General features: G+C 42.5%; 1 protein-coding gene across 1 annotated transcript in view; it reads right to left on the reverse strand.

Annotated features, from left to right (window-relative positions):
- Positions 1-24,113, reverse strand: part of LOC138981132 (zinc finger CCCH domain-containing protein 10-like) — a 114,507-nt gene that overhangs the window by 71,164 nt on the left and 19,230 nt on the right. Inside the window, exon 2 of the mRNA XM_070353972.1 lies at positions 20,644-20,737. The gene's annotated coding sequence lies outside the window, so the exon portion shown is untranslated. The remainder of the gene's footprint in view (positions 1-20,643; positions 20,738-24,113) is intronic.

The raw sequence follows: 24,113 nt of genomic DNA on the forward strand, positions 1-24,113 counted from the left end.
TTCGGCTTCAGAAGATAGCCTAATCTTATAACTCGTTCAAAGAAAAGGTACCACAATTTCCTTTCAAAAATAAAAACGAAAAAATCCGTATTAGTAGCGATGTAATCATCACGATGAAATATGCAATAAATCTTCTGCAAAACATGTACGAACAGATACACTGCACTCAACGTACCTAATTAATGAAATTTAGGAGACAAGCCCAGGGTTCTCAGAGGATAAAATACGAGAATCAAATGCTGCCAAATGATACGAGGCCCATTCTGAAGGTTGCTGCGGACAAAGCTATTAACTATTAGCGTTCAAAGAAAAATGGTGAATACAGGCATTAAATCTGTCTGCACAGATCCAGATCATGTGTGCTTAGGCCAAAAAAAAAAATAGGTCTGTTTACGGTAACCCGACCGATCCTAGTTTTTAGGCCCGACCCTAATTTTTTTTTTGGATCGTCTGAAAAAAAAAAACCGCATCCAAAATAGAGCTGTTTGCGCTCAAACAGCAGACGACAGAAGGGAGGTAAGCTCAAAGTACTGTTTATAGTTATGTTGGGCAAAAACAGGGATTGATGAGAAGAAATGAACTGTGAAACATCATAGAGAGGGGAGGAAAAAAAAAAAAAAAAAGCCGACCTACCGACACTATTTTTTCACCCTATGTTACCGTAAACAGACCTATTTTTTGGGGGCCTTAATCGCCGCGCCTGTATGTATTACAGAATAATAAAACATTTAAAAGTACAATACTCGCACCACAGTGAAGGGCAACGGACCATGACCGTGTAACATACCATCGCCCCCCCCCTCCCCCCGGCCACCTACTCGTACACTCTCTCTCTCTCTCTCTCTCTCTCTCTCTCTCTCTCTCTCTCTCTCTCTCTCTTTCTTTCTCTCTCTCTGGATGTAAAAAAGGGCTGGATGTAAAAAAAAAAAAAGCACATGTTTGCTTATGCCATTACCCTCGTTAATAAAGAATGAGTCTTGTCTTGTCTTGTCTCTCTCGCCAGCCTAACACCTGTAACATCCCCACACACCCTCAACGCCTCCACCCACACTTCTCCGAAATCAAAACAACCACCACAGCGTCAACAACAACAGGCAGGAGAAGGAAGCCAAAACACCCCTCCCAGCAGGACAATTAAGCAAACAACACTAATTAGGACAAGTTGGGTGCACCCACGAGAGCCAGGGCCACCGAGTAAAGGGGGCTGGGTGGGCGGGCGGGCGGGAGAGAAAAGGAAAAGCAAGTCGGACACGAAGCGACAAGCTCAGGGCACGTGCTACCGTGACAAGCCCACCGAGTCACGCAAAGGGGGTCAGACAGATGATGATGATGATGAAGATGATGATGATGATGATTAAGATGATGATGATGATGATGATGATGATGATGATGATTATGATGATGATGATGTACGGTGCTGTGGATGTCGCGAAGACAAAGAATAGCTGAGGTGAAGGGGGCGGGGGATTTGGCAAATCATGTGCAGTGCAGGATAGGTCGCGACGAGTAGAGAATGGTACGTGTGTGTGCGTGTGAGTGTGTGTTTGTGTGTGAATATGTCGCAAAACCAAGAATGGCTTGGGTAGGGGGGGGGGGGGGAGGAAGGTGAGAGGGGGGTTAGGTGCAAATACAAAAATAACCTTGGGGAGTTTGGGGAGGAGATAGGAGGGAAGCGCGGTTAGGTCGGTGGGTGAATGGGGGCGGCAAATGATGATGTCCACGGCAGGAGTGAGAGGGCGAATAACGGGGGTTGGAGGTAGCAAATGATGATCGGTGCGGTACATGTCGCGAAGACAAGACTACGAGTCTGTGGGGTGACGGGGGTAAGAGTGGGGGATACAACTTCACGTTCTAAAGACGAGAATGGTCCCGAAGGACGGGTGGAGTGGGAGAGAGGAGGGAGAGGGGTGGGTCGCGGTTACGGAACACAAGGGAGGGATCAATCTGTTGATGGCTTGGGAATCAATTAATATGAAGGCAGTGAGCCGGGCCAGGGGAGCGCGCTGTTGTCGGCGACACCGCTCGTCTGGCTTCTGTTTGATGTGACATAAATGAGACCCACAGCTTTGCGCCCCCTGATCTCTCTCTCTCTCTCTCCTGGTGCAAGTCCTCTGACATACACACAAGAGCGACAAGACGGACAAAAAAAGAAAAAAAAAAAAAAAGAGAGAAGGAAGCCAGATTGGAAGCAAACACAATTTCACAGCAAGCCGAGCTTGTTGGGGTTTAGAGGGCGAAGAGGGGTTTGGAGGGGGGTAGGGAGGGGTGGGCAGAGAGGAGCAGGGAGAGGGTAAAAAGCGAAGAGCGGCAAGAAGAAGAAGAGGTAGGGGGAACTCTCCGCGTGTCCCCTGGTAAAAAAGACAGCTGAGGGGAAGAGTCTTGGAATCCAATTTCCCAGCCGATCAGTGCCATTTGCTTAAGCCGAAAGTAAATCAGGACTATCCCCGCTGCTGAGGCGGCCCACACTTCATCTAATAGTCTGAGGAAGCCAGGGCAGGAGAAGGCAGCACGAGACATCAAGGGACGCCTGGCCGAGTTCAGGCAAACAAGTGATGCTACCGCTCGTTAGAAACAGCAACTTGGATGTGCGGACGCACGATGTGTACGGCCGTCAATTTGCCCTCTACTGACCGGCTTGGGACCCAACATTGATGCAATGATGGCAATTTCTTCCCGCCAGCAAAAAAAGAGATGCAAACGAACAGTTTACTGCCGTTATTTGACTTCTTCTTGTCGGACGACCCAACAATGACCATGTCGTGCAGCCAGGAAAGAGATGCAAACGAACTCTGTACGGCCGCCATGTGCCCTCCTCTGGCCGACACTGGACACAATTAACAATGACCATTTCTAACGCCCCCCTCCCCCCCACACACACACACACAAAATATGCAAACGCACAGGCTTCGGTCGTCGTTAGCCGTCTTCTGGCCGGACTAGAAGCTACCATTGACCCACCGATGACTGTTTCTTACAGCAAGACGAAGAGATACACACTAACTGTGTACTGACGTCAACTGCCCTCTTCTGACCTGTCCAGAGCTGACATTGACACGACGATGGGCATTGCTTACAGCCAGAGACAGAGCTGACATTAACACGACGATGGGCATTGCTTACAGCCAGAGACAGAGCTGACATTAACACGACGATGGGCATTGCTTACAGCCAGAGACAGAGCTGACATTGACACGACGATGGGCATTGCTTACAGCCAGAGACAGAGCTGACATTGACACGACGATGGGCATTGCTTACAGCCAGAGACAGAGCTGACATTGACACGATGGGCATTGCTTACAGCCAGAGACAGAGCTGACATTGACACGACGATGGGCATTGCTTACAGCCAGAGACAGAGATGACATTGACACGACGATGGGCATTGTTGACAGCTAGAGACAGAGCTGACATTGACACGACGATGGGCATTGCTTACAGCCAGAGACAGAGCTGACATTAACACGACGATGGGCATTGCTTACAGCCAGAGACAGAGCTGACATTGACACGACGATGGGCATTGCTTACAGCCAGAGACAGAGCTGACATTGACACGACGATGGGCATTGCTGACAGCTAGAGACAGAGCTGACATTGATACGACGATGGGCATTGCTGACAGCCAGAGACAGAGCTGACATTGACACGACGATGGGCATTGCTTACAGCCAGAGACAGAGCTGACATTCACACGACGATGGGCATTGCCTACAGCCAGAGACAGAGCTGACATTGACACGACGATGGGCATTGCTTGCAGCCAGAGACAGAGCTGACATTGACACGACGATGGGCATTGCTTACAGCCAGAGACAGAGCTGACATTGACACGACGATGGGCATTGCTTACAGCCAGAGACAGAGCTGACATTGACACGACGATGGGCATTGCTTACAGCCAGAGACAGAGATGCAAACAAATAGTCATTTGTCTTCTTCTGATGTGTTTGTGGGCGACAGATACACAACTGAAAAGATACACAACTGAAAAGACAAGACAGATGTGTGTGTATGGTGCGTGTTGTTTGTTGTCGTTGCAACCAGTCTGTGTGTCGTTTCCCCTGCTGTGTTGTGTCAGCCCCCCCCACTACTTCCCCCTTCCTGTCCCTTGAGTATGTAAGACGGTGGTCACAACAAAACTGTACCTGTTCATTCGGTGATTTATTCCTTGTTATGTCGGAATCATGCACACGATGTAAATGTTCACCTGCAGTACCACAAATCAACTCGAATGCAGTGCTTGTTTCTATGTATGCATTGGAAGTTACTCGAAGTTACTCGAAGTGTTGTTGTCCGTGTTGACAGTTTGGTATGTCAGGTGTGTTGTCGAATTTGTCCAGCATGCAAGCTGACATGTTTGTGTTTGATTTGCATCGAATGTACAGTCTTGTATGAAATGGAAATTAAATTTGAAGATGGCTATGTGTGAATTATTAAATATTGTTACTTTTAATGTAAATGGTTTAGGAGATTTTAGAAAGAAAAAAGATGTTTTTGATTTGTTGAGAAAAAGCAAGGGTAATGTATTTCTACTACAGGAAACGCACTGGACAATTGAACAAGAAAATATGATCAGATCACAATGGGGGTTTGAATGTATTGTGGCAGGAAATAGTACTGCAGGCAGAGGAGTTGCTGTGTTATTTAAAAATAATTTTGAATATAAACTTCATAATGTTGTGAGAGATCCAGAGGGGCGATATATTTTGATTGATATAGAAATGTTGAATAAACGATTTACTCTGGGGAATGTATATGGCCCAAGCACTGGTGACCACCCTGAGTTTTTTGAAAACCTGATGGATAATATTGTTTCATTTGATAATGACTGTATTGTGATTGGAGGGGACTGGAACATTGCAATTGATCCTAAGATTGATTCTAATCATCCTTCAAAAGTGTATAAAATGAGAAGTAGGAAAAAGATGTTAGATATGATGGAACAGTTGAATCTTGTAGATATTTATAGAAATCTGCACACCGGTTTAAGAAAATATACCTGGCGAAGATTTAATGGTGTACAAAGAAGTAGACTGGATTATTTTTTAACATCTGAACAATTGGGATTAATTGTTAATGGTGTTGATATTATGCCCAGTTATAACTCGGATCATTCACCTGTATCTTTATGTTTTAATACTGACATTGTAAAAAGACACCGACCACTATGGAAGTTTAATAACTCACTATTAAAAGATATAACATTTGTTGGATTAGTTAAGCAAGTGATATTAGATTTGAAAATACAATATGCTGTACCTGTTTATGACAGAAATAATATACATTTGATTGAGGATGAAGATTTGGTGTTGATGATTAATGATCAATTATTTTTTGAAATGATTTTGCTGGAGATAAGAGGTAAATGTATATCCTACGCCTCACATAAAAAGAGAGAAAGTGATAGGAAAGAAAGAGAAATCCTTGCTGAGATTGTATGTTTGGAGAATCAGGTGAATGAAAGTAATGTACAGTTGTTAGAACAGAAGAAGCGAGATTTGTGTGAGGTGCGGCAGAAGCGAGTTGATGGTATTATTGTGAGATCACGTGCCAGGTGGATTTGTGATGGTGAGAAGAATACCATATTTTTGTAACCTGGAAAAAAGGAATTATGTGCAGAAAGCAATGTGTTTTGTACAGACTGAGAACGGGGTTATACATGATAGTGACCTTATATGTAATGAGGTCAAGTGTTTTTATGAAGAATTGTATTCCACAAGAGACACAAATTTGGTAAATGAATCGATTGATGAAAACTTAGAACACCCAGCACTCTCCAATGAAGAAAGAGATTGTTTGGAAGGGAAAATTACCATGCAAGAAATTATGGCAGTTATAAAACGGTTAAATAACGACAAAAGTCCTGGTTCAGATGGGTATTCAGCTGAGTTTTTTAAGTTCTTTTTTAAAGATCTCTGTTCCTTTCTCTTGAGATCCCTGAATTGTAGCTTTGAAAAGGGAGAGATGTCTATCACCCAGAGACAGGGAGTTATTACCTGTATACCAAAGGATGGAAAGGATAAAAGTTTTTTGAAAAATTGGCGACCCATTACACTGTTGAATGTAGTTTATAAGATTGCTTCATCCTGTATTGCTGAACGGTTAAAGTCTGTGTTACCAAACTTGATCCATGAAGATCAGACAGGCTTTATTAAAGGAAGGTACATTGGCCAAAACATAAGGTTATTATATGATACTCTATTTTATGTGAATAAGCATAACATACGTGGCCTCTTGATGTGCATTGACTTTGAAAAAGCTTTCGACAGCGTTTCTTGGTCCTTCATTGATAAATGTTTGTGCAAATTCAACTTCGGTGATGACATTAAAAGATGGATTTTCACTTTTTATAATAATATTAGATCATGTGTTTCTGTGAATGGTAAATATTCCAGTTGGTTTGATGTACAAAGAGGTACCAGACAAGGAGATCCATTGTCACCTTATTTATATCTAATATGTGCCGAATTTCTGTCCATTATGATCCGCCAGAGTACAGAGATAAAAGGTATAAAGGTGGCAGATGATGAAATATTAATATCCCAGTTTGCAGATGACACCGCCCTGTTTCTGGATGGTTCAAAACAATCATTTTGTGCATGTATGAACGTTTTGAAGCAATTTGCCTCGATATCCGGTCTGAAAATGAACTATGAGAAAACTACGGCAGTCTGGATAGGCTCACATACAAATTGTAATATTAAATTTATGCCGGAACTTATGCTCAGTTGGAACCCTGTAACATTTAAAGTTCTTGGCATTGTTTTTTCAGTCAACTTAGATGACATTATACCCCTTAATTATGAACATAAATTGGTAGAAATTGAGAATTTGTTCAGGTCCTGGTCCAGAAGAAATTTAACACCCTTTGGAAAAATAACAGTTATTAAGAGTTTGGCGCTGTCTAAGTTAACTCATCTGTTTATGAGTTTACCTGACCCTGATGATAAGTTTTTGTTTGATTTGAATAGGTTATTTTTTTCATTTCTATGGAATGGTAAGAAAGATAGAATAAAGAGAACAACAGCATATCAGTCGTTTGAAGAGGGGGGGCTTAAAATGGTGGATTTGAAATGCTTTTTGTCAGCTCTGAAGATATCATGGTTACAGCGAGTCCTTTGTAGTGAAGGAAAAGTAACTAAACTTCTGAAAGCTCTGTGTCCACTTGTACATAACATTCACAAAAGAGGAGGTGAGTTTGGAAACATATTGATGCAAAGAGTTCAGAATCCTTTCTGGAGAGATGTTTTCAAACATTATAAACATTTTGCATGCAAATGTGTCCCCATCTCCTTGAGTGATTTTGCTTCAGAGCGTCTGTATTATAATGTACATATTTGCATAGATAAAAAGGTTATTTTTAACAGGAATTGGATGGAAAACGGCATTATTACAGTCGGTCACTTGATGAGAGCCGATGGGTTTTTGTCATATAACGATTTTAAATTGAAACATCCAAATTTACAACTGAATTTTGTCTTTTTCGAGGGCGTTATGCGCTCAGTTAAGAATTTTCATAAAAGACTAAAGTTAGATGCAGTTTTAAACAATGTTTTTCATATTGGTGATGATGTTGTATGGAAACAAATAGCTAAAGGTGGAGTAAAACATATATATACCCATCTTGTGAAAAATGATGGCAATCTACAGTGCATGGAAAAATGGGCTAATTTATTGAATTTTGATGTAAATGTTGGAAAGGTATTTCTGACAATAAGGCGAACTACACAAGACACATACCTAAGGTGGTTCCAATATAGAATACTGCATAGAATTTTTCCCACTCAACGCCTGTTATTTTTGATGAAAATTTCTGACACATCACTATGTAGCTTTTGTACACAGGAAGAGGAAACCTTAGAACATTTGTTTTGGGAGTGCACAAGAGTTAAGCTTTTCTGGTCTGATTTCACAGAATGGTTATGTCAAAATTTCACACATTGCAGTAATTTGAATTTGTCAAAAGAGCTAGTCATTTTAGGGTATTTAGACAACTTTCATACGGATGCTGTTTTTGATTTGTTTATTCTCCTTGCCAAACAAAGTATATTTGGAGCCAAATTAAATAAGACAGTCCCAACACTAAATGTTTTTGTGAAAATTGCTAAACAAAGGTTTTTGATCGAAAAGTATAATGCTAGTGTAAATAATTATTATGGTAAATTTGAAAAAGAGTGGTGTTTATATAGACACTTTTTTCATTGATGCTATAGGATAATTGTATTGATTGATTTCGTATGAACATTTTTGAATGTGATACCCCCTGACCCATTTACTCATAACAGGTTATACAATACTCTTATGCCGATAATTAAACCCCATGTATACTTGGAGGCTAAATTGTGACCACCGCCCCCACCTACCCCCCTCCCCTCCCCCAACCTCAGTTACAAACCCCCCCTCCCCCCTCACAACCTCGTTCCCCCCCCCCCCCCTTTCATATCCCCTGTCTCTTCAACATCCCACCCTACTGTCTATGTCTGCGTCTTGTCTAGGTATGTACGTGTGTATGCGCTTTGTTGACAAACTCGGTGTATGATGTATGCTATGCTATGTTTATGTGTATATAAAGGAAATAAAATGTTAAAAAAAAAAAATAAAAAAAAATAAAAAAAAGAAAAGACAAGACAGATGCATACTAACGTCATCTGCCCCAGTCCTTCTCTACCGCTGACACAAGCATACTGACGGCCTTTTTGTGCGGTCAGAACGATGAAAATCGGTTTTGAGTTGTCATTATTTGCGCTCGCCAAAATCGGTTATCGCCACTGCCTATATACATGCAGCTAGAAAGATAAAAATATGTTTCTGAACTGTCGTCGCTTGCCCCAGTCCCAATTCCTTAGAAAGTAAGTCTGATCGTTGACAACCGGACGCCAACAAACATGTGGCTGACCCAACCTGAAAGTAACACTAGAATAGTCCTCAGCTTTCGGAGTCTAAATAGTACGCGTAGCAGGAACACAACGAAGATAATAATAATAATAATAATAATAATAATAATAATAATAATAATAATAATAATAATAATAATAATAATAATAATAATAATAATAATAATAATAATGGAAACTTATAGAGCGCTTACCTAAAAGCTCCAAGCGCTTTACAATGACATTATTATACACATGTACAAAACCAAAATACAATCATTAAGACACAAAAAGAACAGGAGTACAAAAGCAAATTCATCGTTTAAATCCATGCAGTCACAAACAAACACACGCGTTAATTCTTGCATCAAGATAGATGCAAACTATTCTGCAAGATGTCGTCGTCAGTCGTCTCTTCACTTGCAAAGACACCTTGTCGTCAATGTTTAAACTCTGACTTGCCGATATCAAATCAGACACCGACACCATAGAAACCCCATTCTGCAGCAAATAGAAAATGCGCAAGACGATCACACTGCAGCCAATACAGCAGCCTACCTAGGGCGGAGATTGACATCACGAGGACCATTTCTTGCGCCAATAAAGATGCAAAGGACTCTGTTTAGTGCCATCACTGGCCCTCTTGTGGCCCGCAGAGGGCCGACCCCGGTGCAACGAAGGCCATTTCTATGCAAGACGAACGGTTCTAAGGACCCAATGTGCAATCATTGGCCGCTCTCCTCTGCCTTTTCACTGACATTGACTGAACGATAGCCCGTCACTACGGTCAGGGAAAAGAATAGGGCGGCGCAAAGCTAGCGGTAACCCTTGCCGCCATCATTAGCCCAGTTCCAACTGTATAACTGGACAGATGATTCTAAAGGCAGTTTTCCATCAACAACAAAAAAAGAAAAGAGAGACTGTTTACTCGCTGCCATCAATTGTCCACATCAATTGTCCACATCAATTGTCCACATCAAATAAGTAAATAAACAGCTGACTATTACGGCAACGAGGACTCGCCTGATGAAATGGATGAGACACTGTGATTGGATACAAGGGTCTTTAGATAATGTCGATTCAAGGAGCCGACGGTAAACAGGACAATATCATATATAACAATCATGTAGACAGCAGTAACAGAACAATAAAGCACCTACGTATTGCGAGAATCAAAGAAGCCTCCGTCTAATAACACAAAAAACAAGAAGGGCAAAGCCCATACGACTCACATGCTTGACCTAAACCTAGCAATGACATCATACACTAAGAACTGCTTTACACATTTTTCCTACCAAAATACATGTGACCTTGACCCAAGGTCAAGGTCATCCAAGGTCATGCAACACAAAGCTGTTAATTCAAGACATAGGAAGTACAATGGTGCTTATTGGCTCTTTCTACCATGAGATATGGTCACTTTTAGTGGTTCACTACCTTATTTTGGTCACATTTCATAAGGGTCAAAGTGACCTTGACCTTGATCATATGTGACCAAATGTGTCTCATGATGAAAGCATAACATGTGCCCCACATAATTTTTAAGTTTGAAACAGTTATCTTCCATAGTTCAGGGTCAAGGTCACTTCAAAATATGTATACAATCCAACTTTGAAGAGCTCCTGTGACCTTGACCTTGAAGCAAGGTAAACCAAACTGGTATCAAAAGATGGGGCTTACTTTGTCCTATATATCATATATAGGTGAGGTATTCAATCTCAAAAACTTCAGAGAAAATGGGAAAAATGTGAAAAATAGCTGTTTTCTAGACAACATTTATGGCCCCTGCGACCTTGACCTTGAAGCAAGGTCAAGATGCTATGTATGTTTTTTGGGGCCTTGTCATCATACACCATCTTGCCAAATTTGGTACTGATAGACTGAATAGTGTCCAAGAAATATCCAACGTTAAAGTTTTCCGGACGGACGGACGGACGGACGGACGACTCGGGTGAGTACATAGACTCACTTTTGCTTCGCATGTGAGTCAAAAAACGGAGGTGAAAAACTTCAGAACTGCTGTTATCGACTGCCCCCTTTTTCCCCAGTAAGATGTGACATAATCACACAGTTAAACATAGTAGATAGCAAATCTAAATGGCGTTGTTACCTATAACGGAAACTCTTCTTACTGTCATCAGGAGCGTTTGTATGACGATGATGTGAAGATGAACATGGCGTGCAGAAATGAACACGACGCAATTGTTATATAACAGGGTATAAACCTTTTCCTACTGTAAGCATCCCGCAAGTTCGTATGCCGCTGATGTGAGGATGAAATGGCAGTCTCATAGCAAAATGACAACGGCTCTTTACTTCACAAGGGTCCCTTTCTTTCAAAGTTACAACGGACACTCAGTCAACATCGGCACTATGAGTTAACAGTTGGCATAAAAGACTTACAAGAAAACACAACTTGTTATGTTTTCTGATAACTGTCCCATGCACGAACCGTTATGCGGGTAGAATAATCGCGCACGTGTGCGTGTGTGTGCGTGTGCGTGTGTGTGTGTGTGTGTGTGTGTGTGTTTGTGTGTGTGTGTGCGTAAGTGCGCTCGTGCGTATTTGTGCGCGCTTGAGCAGGCCCGTATTTCTCTCATCCAAAAGTACAAATTAGAAGGTCATTTCTCAAAACCGTTTTTTTTTTCAAGATGACAAGAATTCACAGAGTCGTGGCAAAAAAAAGTTCCGAAATGGTCCACCTGCGCAACAGTCTCTTTACACCTTCTTCATTTTGATGACATAATGATTATTTAGAGCAAGTGTTGTTGCACTCATATTACACGACTTGATAAAAAACGAAGGAAATTGACTCGCACAACACCCCCCCCCCCCCCCCCAAGGACAAGCGTAAACCCATTCTCTAATCCCTTCACACGACCAGCCCCAAGAACAAGTAGGTGGTGCGTCTTCACCTTCACGGCGCTTTGTTTTCATGTCCTCACACAATGTGTTAGACCCATTAGCACAGGAATCGACTCCGTCACTACCCAGCCAAGATCCGAAGAGAGTTTGAATAAAAAAAAAATTTAAAAACGCTTTACACCGACGAAACCGGTCGGCAGTCTTTCTCTGAACAGACGTGGAAGTGTTCTGCAAACGATGCATGCTGGAGAATTCCTGATGAGAACAGTCGAGGCCGACTCGCTCGCAAATGACTATGAAACTCATTATCTGTATAACATCTGTTTTTAGTTATGTGTGCCTGCACAAAAGCATAATGGTGTGTGCTAGCACGAAAGTAAACTGCTGTAACTCCGAAGAAGCAAAAGAAGTAGTGTTGTTCTCAGATTCACATGACAATAGGTATAAAGTTCGACCTTGACCGAACATAATCGCAGGTGATTTATCTTACAAGATCCTAGTATCCTTCATTGGCTCTGTCGACGCCATTTTTAAATGCGTGCTTCCCTTTATATAATAAACCGTCCAAGGGGCGACGTCGTTCCGAACTAAATGTTTATAAATTCCAAAACTGTTTAGAATTGTGGGTAGGGATTGTATCACCCCGCTCCGACTGCATGTAATAGTCGTTGTCTACTTCTAATACATGCACTTCTGACATAATGTACATGGGGCCATGCAAGGCCAAATGGCCTGGCTACACAAATATTATTCAGTCAGTAGACTCCTACATACACTCAAAACTATCTGACAGTCGATCGGCCAGGGATCACACCAATAATCGCAGTACCTCTGATCGAAAAAGTATGCGCCAATGACCGAAGACCGAGACATGAGAGAAACACTAGCTAAGAAAGCTCTAGTTCCTGAATCGGTAACTTTGTCAGTCTCCAAACTTTACATTTACTACAAAATGTAATTCTGAGCTTGCACAGATTTGATCCCATGTTCCGATTCAAGTTCCCGTTGTCGTTCGAAGGTGTCCATAGATACATCACCCTCGACACCACCGTTCGATGGGCAAAACAATAGAAAATAAGGTTTTTATCATTATTGTTATTATTATAATTGTGTATTTTTCTAGGTGTAAAATCCTGCAGAAACAGTATTTTCCACTTTCCACTATTGTTCCTCTGACTGCTAATGCTTGCCAGGGACAGCAAAGGAAATTTAACTTGTAAGAATGAATGCGAAACAAAAGTTGAAGGCATCACAGCAACCTAACACATACCCCAGGATGTAGGCTATAAGAATCGGCTGTTCTAGTTCAAGGCCTATCTTCTCAGATAAAAACACACAGTCTGCTACAAAACAAAACAAATGAAACAATCGCGATATCAAGGACATTAAATCTAATGAAGCGGGGACGAACGCGAGGACAAAGGGATGAACTATGCAACGTAAATACCCAGACGAACTCGCCACAATCCTAGTCATTGTCAATTATTCACGATCGTTGATCTGGAACACAGCCACTCCCGGTTAGCTCATCAATTCCCGCCATGATACTGGGAAGTGTTTTGGAGAACACAAAGGTATATTGTATCGTGTTTTCCCTACAACATAAACAACACAAAACCACACACAAAACCCCAAAGACAGAATGAAAAAAAATAAAAGGTAAGATAGATAAAAATAAAATGTATGAAAGGAAGACCAAAGAAGATTAGAAAAGGCCAAAATAAAAAAAGGTAAAAGCAGACAAAGAAAAAAAGGTAGACAAACTCCAAAGACTTTGAAAGCTCAAAAAAGCCTAAACGACAAAGGACAAAAAAAGATGAAACCAAAGAAGAACAAAAACAAAGAAATGACACCGAAATAATGAGAACGACCTCTACGCACACCCTACAGACACAGACAGTAAACGAACACAAACACAGTTTTGTGCTGTTCCGCGTCAGGGGAAAAAATAAGAGAAAATAAATGCTTACGAGGAAGCCCCCAAGGACCCGCTTGTTCCCAAACCGACACAATCACACGCCAAACTAATGACTCCATAGTCCTCATAACTCCTGTAATAACATTGAACCGAACAGAAGCACACGTGTCTGCCTGTTCATGCGGAAAAGAAGCAGATGCAAGACATTCTGATGATGGCATCACAAATCTCAACTTCTAGTTCTTCATCTGTTCATTTTCCACATTAGAAATGAATACCAAGACAGGTCCCAACACTGGGAAATTCTGATCCTTAAAAGCATTTCAGGCAACAACATACTTCATCTTTGGACAAATAATGTACAATCCATAAAGGAACAGAGAAGTTTATTACGGTAAATGAAATATCACTACTAAAATGTACGATTCCTGTTGTATTCGCTTGCACACCGCGTTTGATTCCAAAAGGTTTCAATGTGCAAGAAGTTTGCCGAGGAGGGAATTAAGTAATTGGTAAAACCAAAGAAAGAAAAAATCATCGGTTTTGAAGAATGATCTTTCGTTGTTTGTTCTACGACAACAAAATTAAAAAAAGAAGGAGTGCTTATTGTTGCCTCGCTGACGTCTATCTGGGCTTTTAGGTATGGAGGAAGTGAACAATTAATAGCGAAGCGTGTGTACAAGAGGCATTAAGTGCCCAACAACATGTCCATCCGTGGGTCTCAACGGCTTCTTCTTCGTCTTTGGCAAGTTTTCCGCTTTATCCTGCAACGCGTTTTATACCCGACAATGTTCATCGACAAGGAAATATGACAACAAGGGTTTGTTTCCATTCAGCAGGCTACATCAAACTGATGCTCTCCTTCCTCATTACAGCCCCGTCTTCTGCCAACTTGTCATCCTTTTCATTCCCAAGAACCACAGCGCAACAACAGCAACAGCACACCAGCAACGCTTCCGCTTCTTCCTTCTCCACTCGGCCGCCGGGGATTTCTAGAGACAACCAACCCACAGCCTGTCCGCTGTCAAAGAACCCGGAGACAAAGACGCCGAGGAAAACTGACAGGGCGCATTCGCCGAGCAGCACCAATATCCTCTCTCAAACGACACATGTCAGCTCAAAGCTCTTGCGATCGCCGGAGACAGACCATTACAGCCCCGTCGATTTGCCCTGTACAGAGAGAAAGTGGTGTGGAGCCAGTCCCAAAATGTTGCATTCTTTTTTTCCGTTGATGTCTTGTGGAGATGCAGCCAGTGTCGGCTTTTATGCTGATCTTCAACTCATTATAACACATTCCTTGTCATCCGCTCTCTGACTCTTCAAATCTTTGTCACATTTACTGTCTTGTCTTCCGAACACAAGCAATGAAAGTGTCGTATTAAAATATAGGTGACAGAGGAGTGCCGAATTTGTCGAACTTGGAAGGGAACGAAATCCGAATCAGAAGACGAGTTTAAAGAAACACAATTGCCATGACCCATTACTAAACAAACCTGTTCTGGATTGATAATTGATTTGTGTTCCTCCTCGTATGTAAAAGTTGCCAAATTGTGCCTATTCTGAATTCGACGATTGTTTTAACTGATACCATACATTTTTGTCGGGTCGATTAAAGGGTACCCTTACTTGAGCGGCGATCACGTGACCCCTGTTAAAGATTGATCCGAAAAGTGTGCCATCTAGCCAGTTCGAGTGGCATAGAAAGTATGAATGAAATGACACAGGAATGAATGCTTTAGTTGGGGTACGAAAGTTGTTGCAATCATTCTTTTGCACTGTTTAGATTCAGTAAATTGCGTTCCAACCGTCAGTACACCAGCTTTGTAAACTCAAATATCACAGATGCCTAGAACGGAATGCATGTGCGTGCGTGCGTTTGTTCGTATTTATGTCTGTCGGTCTTTTTACATTTAGTCAAGTTTAGACTAAATGTTTTAACATAGAGGGGGGAATCGAGACGAGGGTCGTGGTGTATGTGTGTGCGTGTGTGTGTGTGTGTGTGTGTGTGTGTGTGTGTGTGTGTGTGTGTGTGTGTGTGTGTGTGTGTGTAGAGCGATTCAGAGTAAACTACTGGACCGATCTTTATGACATTTTTCATGAGAGTTCCTGGGTATGATATCCCCGGATGGTTTTTTTCATTTTTTCGATAAATGTCTTTGATGACGTCATATCCGGCATTTTGTAAAAGTTGAGGCGGCACTGTCACACCCTCATTTTTCAATCAAATTGATTGAAATTTTGGCAAAGCAATCTTCGACGAAGGCCGGACTTTGGTATTGCATTTCAGCTTGAAGGCTTAAAAATTAATTAATGACTTTGGTCATTAAAAATCTGAAAATTGTAATTAAAATTACTTTTTTATAAAACGATCCAAAATTACGTTTATCGTATTCTTCATCATTTTCTGATTCCAAAAACATATAAATATGTTATATTCGGATTAAAAACAAGCTCTGAAAATTAAAAATAGAAAAATTATTATTAAAATTAAATTTCCGAAATCGATTTAAAAACAATTTCATCTTATTCCTTGTCCGTTCTTGATTCCAAAAACATATAGATATGATATGTTTGGATTAAAAACACGTTCAGAGAGTTAAAAAGAATAGAGATATAGAAAAGCGTGCTATCCTCCTCAGCGCAACCGCTACCGCGCTTTTCTGGATTGTTAATTTCACTGCCTTTGCCACGAGCGGTGGACAGACGATGCTACGAGTGTACGGTCTTGCGGAAAAAATGCAATGCGTTCAGTTTCATTATGTGAGTTCGACTGAGCTTGACTAAATGTTGTATTTTCGCCTTACGCGACTTGTTGTTTTTGTTCATGTGACATGTACGACAGTGTGTGGCTGTGCCAGTGTCCGTGCACCAACGAAAAACGAGGTTTTTTGTTTGTTTGTTTGCTTAACGCCCAGCCGACCACGAAGAGCCATATCAGGGCGGTGCTGCTTTGACATATAACGTGCGCCACACACAAGACAGAAGTCGCAGCACAGGCTTCATGTCTCACCCAGTCACATTATTCTGACACCGGACCAACCAGTCCTAACACTAACCCCATAATGCCAGACGCCAGGCGGAGCAGCCACTAGATTGCCAATTTTAAAGTCTTAGGTATGACCCGGCCGGGGTTCGAACCCACGACCTCCCGATCACGGGGCGGACGATTTACCACTAGGCCAACCGTGCCGGTGAAAAACGAGGTATCAAGGTGAGCAGCCAAATGCCAGCAACGTAGCGTGTAATTCTTTTGGCACAACAAGGTTATCTCTTGCACCCCCCGACATTTACCGCAAGCCAAAGCACCAGCATACTGCTGGCACATTGACTATAGACTCGTGCACATAAAGATGTGCGTGTCATAATGTTTTCTATCCAAGTTATTATCAGTTTCATACGACCACACATGTTCCCTCAAGGAGCATGAACACACAGGTTGCATCTTGGTGAGACTGTTACACTGTCAACCTGATCCGTGGCTTACTCGACTGGAAATGACACGAGGTCGATGTTCTCAGACCTAAATATGTTTTGAGTGGTTGGTATAGATACATATGTATTACCTGAAAAATATATTTCAAACTCAGAATGTCACAAATTATCCAGATAACAACCAGATTCAATGCATCCAATGCCTGCCAAACGGTTGTGTGACGTGTCTAGTGTGTTGGCGAAGTGTCTTGTGCTTGTCACTTCTCGCTTTCAGCCCTCACCGCTGGCTAGCACCGTCTGTCCTTTTTAGAACAATGCGAAAAGAGAGCAGAATGCGTCAGTCTCTCCTGCCAGTACAATAACCTCTCCACAACAAGCCCTATGTAGTGCCTCCATCGCGGCGACAGGCGTAAACTGGGTACCGCAAGGCCCCAGGCTAGACTACAAGGACCCGGAGGAGGTTGGCCCCTAGACGTGCGGCATGCGGGCCCACCGGTGTGTGGAAACGCCCAGGTGCCCACGAACCAACCTCCAGCTATGGGTCAAATAGCCGGGCAGGATAGGCTCGTCAACCCTGGCAGGCAGCTATCCTAAGAGAAGACCACTCTGAATTCAAAACGAGGGTAGAGGAGGCTCATCATCCATGGAAGGAAACTCGTCTAGGAGAAGGAAAACTCCGAAATGAAACCCACGCAGTCCCTCGAAGACGGAACGGCACTGGCCTTTTTTAGGCGGGGAGCAGACCGGGTGCCTACGCTACCCTCGACAAAATGGTTGTGTCATCAACGAATCTCGTCGTACGAAGAAGAAGAAGAATGCATCCAATGGGTATTTGGTGTTAAAGCAACATAATATCGTTCACGGTTGTCCATGTGTTTAATCATGCAGGTTTAATGACGCCTTGGAGACTTTATTTTTATTTATTTACGAGGATTTATATCGCGCACGTATCTCACCACACAAGGCGACTCAAGGCGCATGTTACCTCAAGGCGCATGTTACCTATTAATGCCGTGTGAGATGGAATTTGTTACACAATATATCACGCATTCACATCGGCCAGTAGATCGACTGCCTTTAGGCGCTGCATTCACCTTTCACGGCCTATTATTCCAGGTCACACGGGTATTTTGGTGGACATTTTTATCTACGCCTATACAATTTTGCCAGGAAAGACCCTTTTGTCAATCGTGGGATCTTTAACGTGCATACCCCAATGTAGTGTACACGAAGGGACCTCGGTTTATCGTCTCATCCGAAAGACTAGCACTTGAACCCACCACCTAGGTTAGGAAAGGGGGGAGAAAATTGCTAGCCCTGACCCAGGGTCGAACTCGCAACCTCTCACTTCCGAGCGCAAGTGCGTTACCACTCGGCCACCCAAAAGGCTGAAGTTGATGGTACTGTTGTTATTTTTTTCTTTCTTTCAAGGAGAACTTAAGCGTATATTCCCTTTGGTTTTAAATATCTGCAAGGACATTTACATGTCCCATAGAATTTTCTCTTATTTTAGGTTATTTCTTCACATGCAAAAGTGTTTCGTTATTGTGAAAATATAATCAAACAACAGTAATAGCTCAAATTCTACAGTAAGAATGCCAGACAATAGAAGGGGAAGAAACATAGATGAAACTATTGACATTTGTACTTTGAGGGAAGGGACTTTTCCTAAATACACTTTCCTCAACGAATACCCTTCATGCGTAAGCACTCAAGAAACACACTTTTGTCTGGTGCGTTATGTTAAGTGTCGACATGTCTGTAAGAACACACATTATACGCGTTACACCAACCGTAAACTCGGGCTGTAAAGAACACACATTATACGCTTTACACCAACTGTAAACTCGGGCTGTAAAGAACACACATTATACGCTTTACACCAACTGTAAACTCGGGCTGTAAAGAACACACATTATACGCTTTACACCAACTGTAAACTCGGGCTGTAAAGAAAAGAATGCACGTGCAACCAGCCTGACGACATGCACAAATCATCTGAACGCTAGCGAATTATTCGCTGGTTGAAAAAGCAAATTGACATTGCCAACAGAGACAATACTGCAGACATACTATCGTTAATTCTGCGCGTATTTCCCATCAAGCCTCCTATGAAAAGGAACTTGGATGTAGCCTTGCATTTGACCAAATGACATGGCATTAACTAAATTATTCTACCCGACCCACCCGAAGCGGCAAATTAACCGCGCGCATCAAGTTGACTGGAACTGTCACACTTTTGCCGTACTATTAAGGACCCCGGCTACAAAGGTAAAATGTGCAGAAAATTAGCTAACTCCCCCACCCCCCTACCGCTCCTCTTTTCTTTTTGTTTGTTATGTTTTGCTCAAATGTTGTGAAAGTTGTTATTGTGTAGCTCATCGCGGGCTTGGAAAATCAGGGTTGCTGTGTGAAAGTTGGAGTAACTAATCACTTGTCAGACTCCGTAGGATAACGTCAGCGCATGCGCGACACAGCACAGGTAAGCGACAAAGCACAGGTAAGCGAACAGAGATTGCAGTTTGAAAGCAAAAAGCAAAACGCGCATAATTCAACTCTTGACCAACATCAATTGATAGAACGCACACACACACACACACACACATACACACACGTACACGTACACAGGCAGGGACAGGAAACAATGCTGGTTACGATCGCGCGCACGCCTGAGCGCATACGTATGTGAGAGAGAGAGAGAGAGAGAGAGAGAGAGAGAGAGAGAGAGAGAGAGAGAGAGACAGAGACAGACAGATGGATGGATGGATGGTTTATTCATTGAGAGAGAGAGAGAGACAGAGACAGAGAGAGACAGAGACAGAGAGAGAGACAGAGACAGAGAGATGGATGGATGGATGGTTTATTCACTAAGGAGAGAGAGAGAGACAGAGAGAGAGAACACAATGACGATTAATTTAGCTTCGCCAATGGACAAAGGTAATGTCTGTTTGCGCTGGTACTGTAGGACACGTGGGATTTTGTAATTATGCCGTAATACCTTCATTACCGCAGAAAAATATACGCCCAAGCTTTTGGTGAAAGCTCTCACCAACGGACACACTTGTCTCGTCTATAATGCGAAAGGGCACACACGCTTTCAATCAAAGATGTACCACTATGCGTACTAAGTCCTGAACGCTTACATGTACCATTACATGCTCTGCAAAAGCGCAAATCATCTCAAAAACACGCCAAAGCCAAATCTGCATTAGAATGCAAAAGGATACACACGCTTAGGGGGGGGGGGGGGGGGGGGGGGGGGTGGTTTCAAGAGCTTCGAACGTCCTCCAGACGTCCTCCTGGCGTCCTCCCGGCGATCATAAATCTGCGGCCTGCATGAAAATGTGATATCCTGAAGCCGGCATTTTCCCAGAAACCTGGTTTAAAAAAAATACCCACCCAACAAGGTGGGTAGATACAGCAGAATGACGTTTCTTGCAGATTTCCTAAAGTTAAGTGTAAAGGCACAAACGCAGCAGGATGAAAGGAAGATCAATGCCAAGTGTTTAGTCGCCGCAGCGTTTTGCGGGCTGTGAAGCTGTGGGCACTCACCTCATCAGCCTGCACGTGGAGGCCATGTGCACGCGGCGTCAGTGGAGCTGCTGGTCTTACATGGTGCTCTTCTCATGCCACCCCCCGACAGCTTCTGGAACATAGAGAGAAAGAAATGGTTTGGTTAGTACTGTGTGTTTGATACATGTTTTGTACTCTCCCCTTCTCTCTCTCTCTCCAAAAAAAGGGAAAAAAGGTCTGGCTGTAAGAAGGATCCCTCTGGATCCAACGCTACAATTCCAGCTACAGTGATTAAGACCCCCACCCCCCCCCCCCCCCCTCTCTCTCTCTCTCTCTCTATCTCACTGTCTCTCTCTTTCTCTCACTCTCTCTTTCTCTCTAACTCTCTCTCTCTCCCTCTCTCTCTCTCTCTCTCTCTCTCTCTCTCTCTCTCTCTCTCTCTCTCTCTCTCTCGTGTCTGTACGTGTGTGTATCTCGCTCTCTCAGTCTAGCTGACCCGATCTAGGACAAGAGCTGGATGTAAAAATTAAAAAAATGTTTTCTTGCTTTTTACATTTAGTCAAGTTTTGACTAAATGTTTTAACATAGAGGGGGAATCGAGACGAGGGTCGTGGTGTATGTGTGTGTGTGTGTGTGTGTGTGTGTGTGTGTATGTGTGTGTGTGTGTGTCTGTGTGTCTGTGCGTGTGTGTCTGTGCGTGTGTGTCTGCAGAGCGATTCAGAGTAAACTACTGGACCGATCTTTATGAAATTTTACATGAGAGTTCCTGGGTATGATATCCCCAGACGTTTTTTTCTTTTTTTCGATAAATGTCTTTTATGACGTCATATCCGGCATTTTGTAAAAGTTGAGGCGGCACTGTCACACCTTCATTTTTCAATCAAATTGATTGAAATTTTGGCCAAGCAATCTTCGACGAAGGCCGGACTTCAGTATTGCATTTCAGCATGGAGGCTTAAAAATTAATTAATGACTTTGGTCATTAAAAATCTGAAAATTGTAATTAAAATGATTTTTTTATAAAATGATCCAAAGTTACTTTTATTTTATTCTTCATCATGTTCTGATTCCAAAAACATATAAATATGTTATATTCGGATTAAAAACAAGCTCTGAAAATTAAAAATATAAAAATTATGATTAAAATTAAATTTCCGAAATCGTTTTAAAAACAATTTCATCTTATTCCTTGTCGGTTCCTGATTCCAAAAACATATAGATATGATATGTTTGGATTAAAAACACGCTCAGAAAGTTAAAACGAAGAGAGGTACAGTAAAGCGTGCTATGCAGCACAGTGCAACCGCTGCCGCGCTAAACAGGCTCGTCACTTCCACTGCCTTTTGCACTAACGGCGGACTACGGTCATTGTGAAACAAGAAGGGCAAAGCCCATACGACTCACATGCTTGACCTAAACCTAGCAATGACATCAAACACTAAGAACTGCTTTACACATTTTTCCTACCAAAATACATGTGACCTTGACCCAAGGTCAAGGTCATCCAAGGTCATGCAACACAAAGCTGTTAATTCAAGACAGAGGAAGTACAATGGTGCTTATTGGCTCTTTCTACCATGAGATATGCCATGGTCACTTTTAGTGGTTCACTACCTTATTTTGGTCACATTTCATAAGGGTCAAAGTGACCTTGACCTTGATCATATGTGACCAAATGTGTCTCATGATGAAAGCATAACATGTGCCCCACATAATTTTTAAGTTTGAAACAGTTATCTTCCATAGTTCAGGGTCAAGGTCACTTCAAAATATGTATACAATCCAACTTTGAAGAGCTCCTGTGACCTTGACCTTGAAGCAAGGTAAACCAAACTGGTATCAAAAGATGGGGCTTACTTTGCCCTATATATCATATATAGGTGAGGTATTCAATCTCAAAAACTTCAGAGAAAATGGGAAAAATGTGAAAAATAGCTGTTTTTTAGACAACATTTATGGCCCCTGCGACCTTGACCTTGAAGCAAGGTCAAGATGCTACATGTATGTTTTTTGGGGCCTTCATCATACACCATCTTGCCAAATTTGGTACTGATAGACTGAATAGTGTCCAAGAAATATCCAACGTTCAAGTTTTCCGGACGGACGGACGACTCGGGTGAGTACATAGACTCACTTTTGCTTCGCATGTGAGTCAAAAATGCAGTGCGTTCAGTTTCATTCTGTGAGTTCCACAGCTTGACTAAATGTAGTAATTTCGCCTTACGCGACTTGTTTTAATCTTCGTTAATGAAAGATAGTGTCTTGTCTTGTCTCTGTCTTGGTGCACAATTAAAAGGTCTTGAACAAGACATACTCATGCACGGTCTTTAGCTCGCAATTACATCAGTTCACCGATCTTCAACGCGCCAAATTCAAGAACACACACACACACACACACACACACACACACACACACACACACACACACACACACACACACACACTCCCCCCTATCCCGACAATATGAGGTTTCCGCCACATACCCGCCACCGCTGAAAGTATTGTCGTTGGATTCGAACCCAGCTGTTGTTAGGTAGGCTTCAGTAGTATTTGTTTTGGTGAGTGTGTTCGTAGTACATTTTCTTCTAACACGCAGTACTTGTTTTGGTGAGTGTGTTCGTTGTACATATACTTCTAACACAAGTTGTATTCAAAGTATCAAGTATTTTACTCTGAAAGAACCACCCGCGGACCGCTTGTCTGTTCTCACAAACATCAAACACTTCTCTCGACGACCAAGAAAAAAGGTGGCGTAAAAGAGCGTGGAAATCAACAGAAGAGGAAAAGATGCTGAAAGAAAGGATTATTTCTACTGAGTAGCGGGCATTTCCTTTCCCCCTTTGCCCCATTGATCTTCTTTTCCGTGTTAGTCGACAAACAGCGAGAGGCAGAAAAGAAAAGAGTGCAAAAACAAATTCCGTTCAGGATGTTTTACCGCCAGTTCAGGAACTCGCGCGTCGTGGAGAAATCTAGCAGGTCCTCAACAACTCCCAACAAAAACAACCCGGCCGTACAAAAAGAATAAGAAAAAGAAAGCAGTGTCCGTTAAAAGCACCGCGGCGGCATCCAAGCAACCTAAAACGATAATCTCTCCTAGCAGCTATAAGAACTCTCTCAATCCTCCCTCCACCCCATCGTACAAGACACACGTGAAAAAAACACCTCCACACCGTAGCAAGACCCTGTCAAAGACATGCAATTAGTCGTGTAAGTTGAAAGCCGACAACTGGTGGGTTCCCACGCTGGGCAAAGGAGTTAAGGAGCAAATCACGCGACACGGGCTGCAAATGGGCGACGTGAAATGCAGCTTGCAGGGCACTATGTGCTCCTTCTACAGACACTCCGGACAAAAACAGAAATGTGGAGAAGGATGGGACGGGGGGGGACTAAGAAGTGACGAGACAAAAAAGGGACACGGGACATAAAAGGGGGTTTCAAAAACAGAAACCTTAGCAGAGCCCGCCCATCATAATACGTTCTGAGAGTTGCAGGAGGTCTTGTACATAGCT

Source organism: Littorina saxatilis, linkage group LG12 (genome assembly GCF_037325665.1).
Source record: "Littorina saxatilis isolate snail1 linkage group LG12, US_GU_Lsax_2.0, whole genome shotgun sequence".
Taxonomy (NCBI): Eukaryota; Metazoa; Mollusca; class Gastropoda; order Littorinimorpha; family Littorinidae; genus Littorina; species Littorina saxatilis.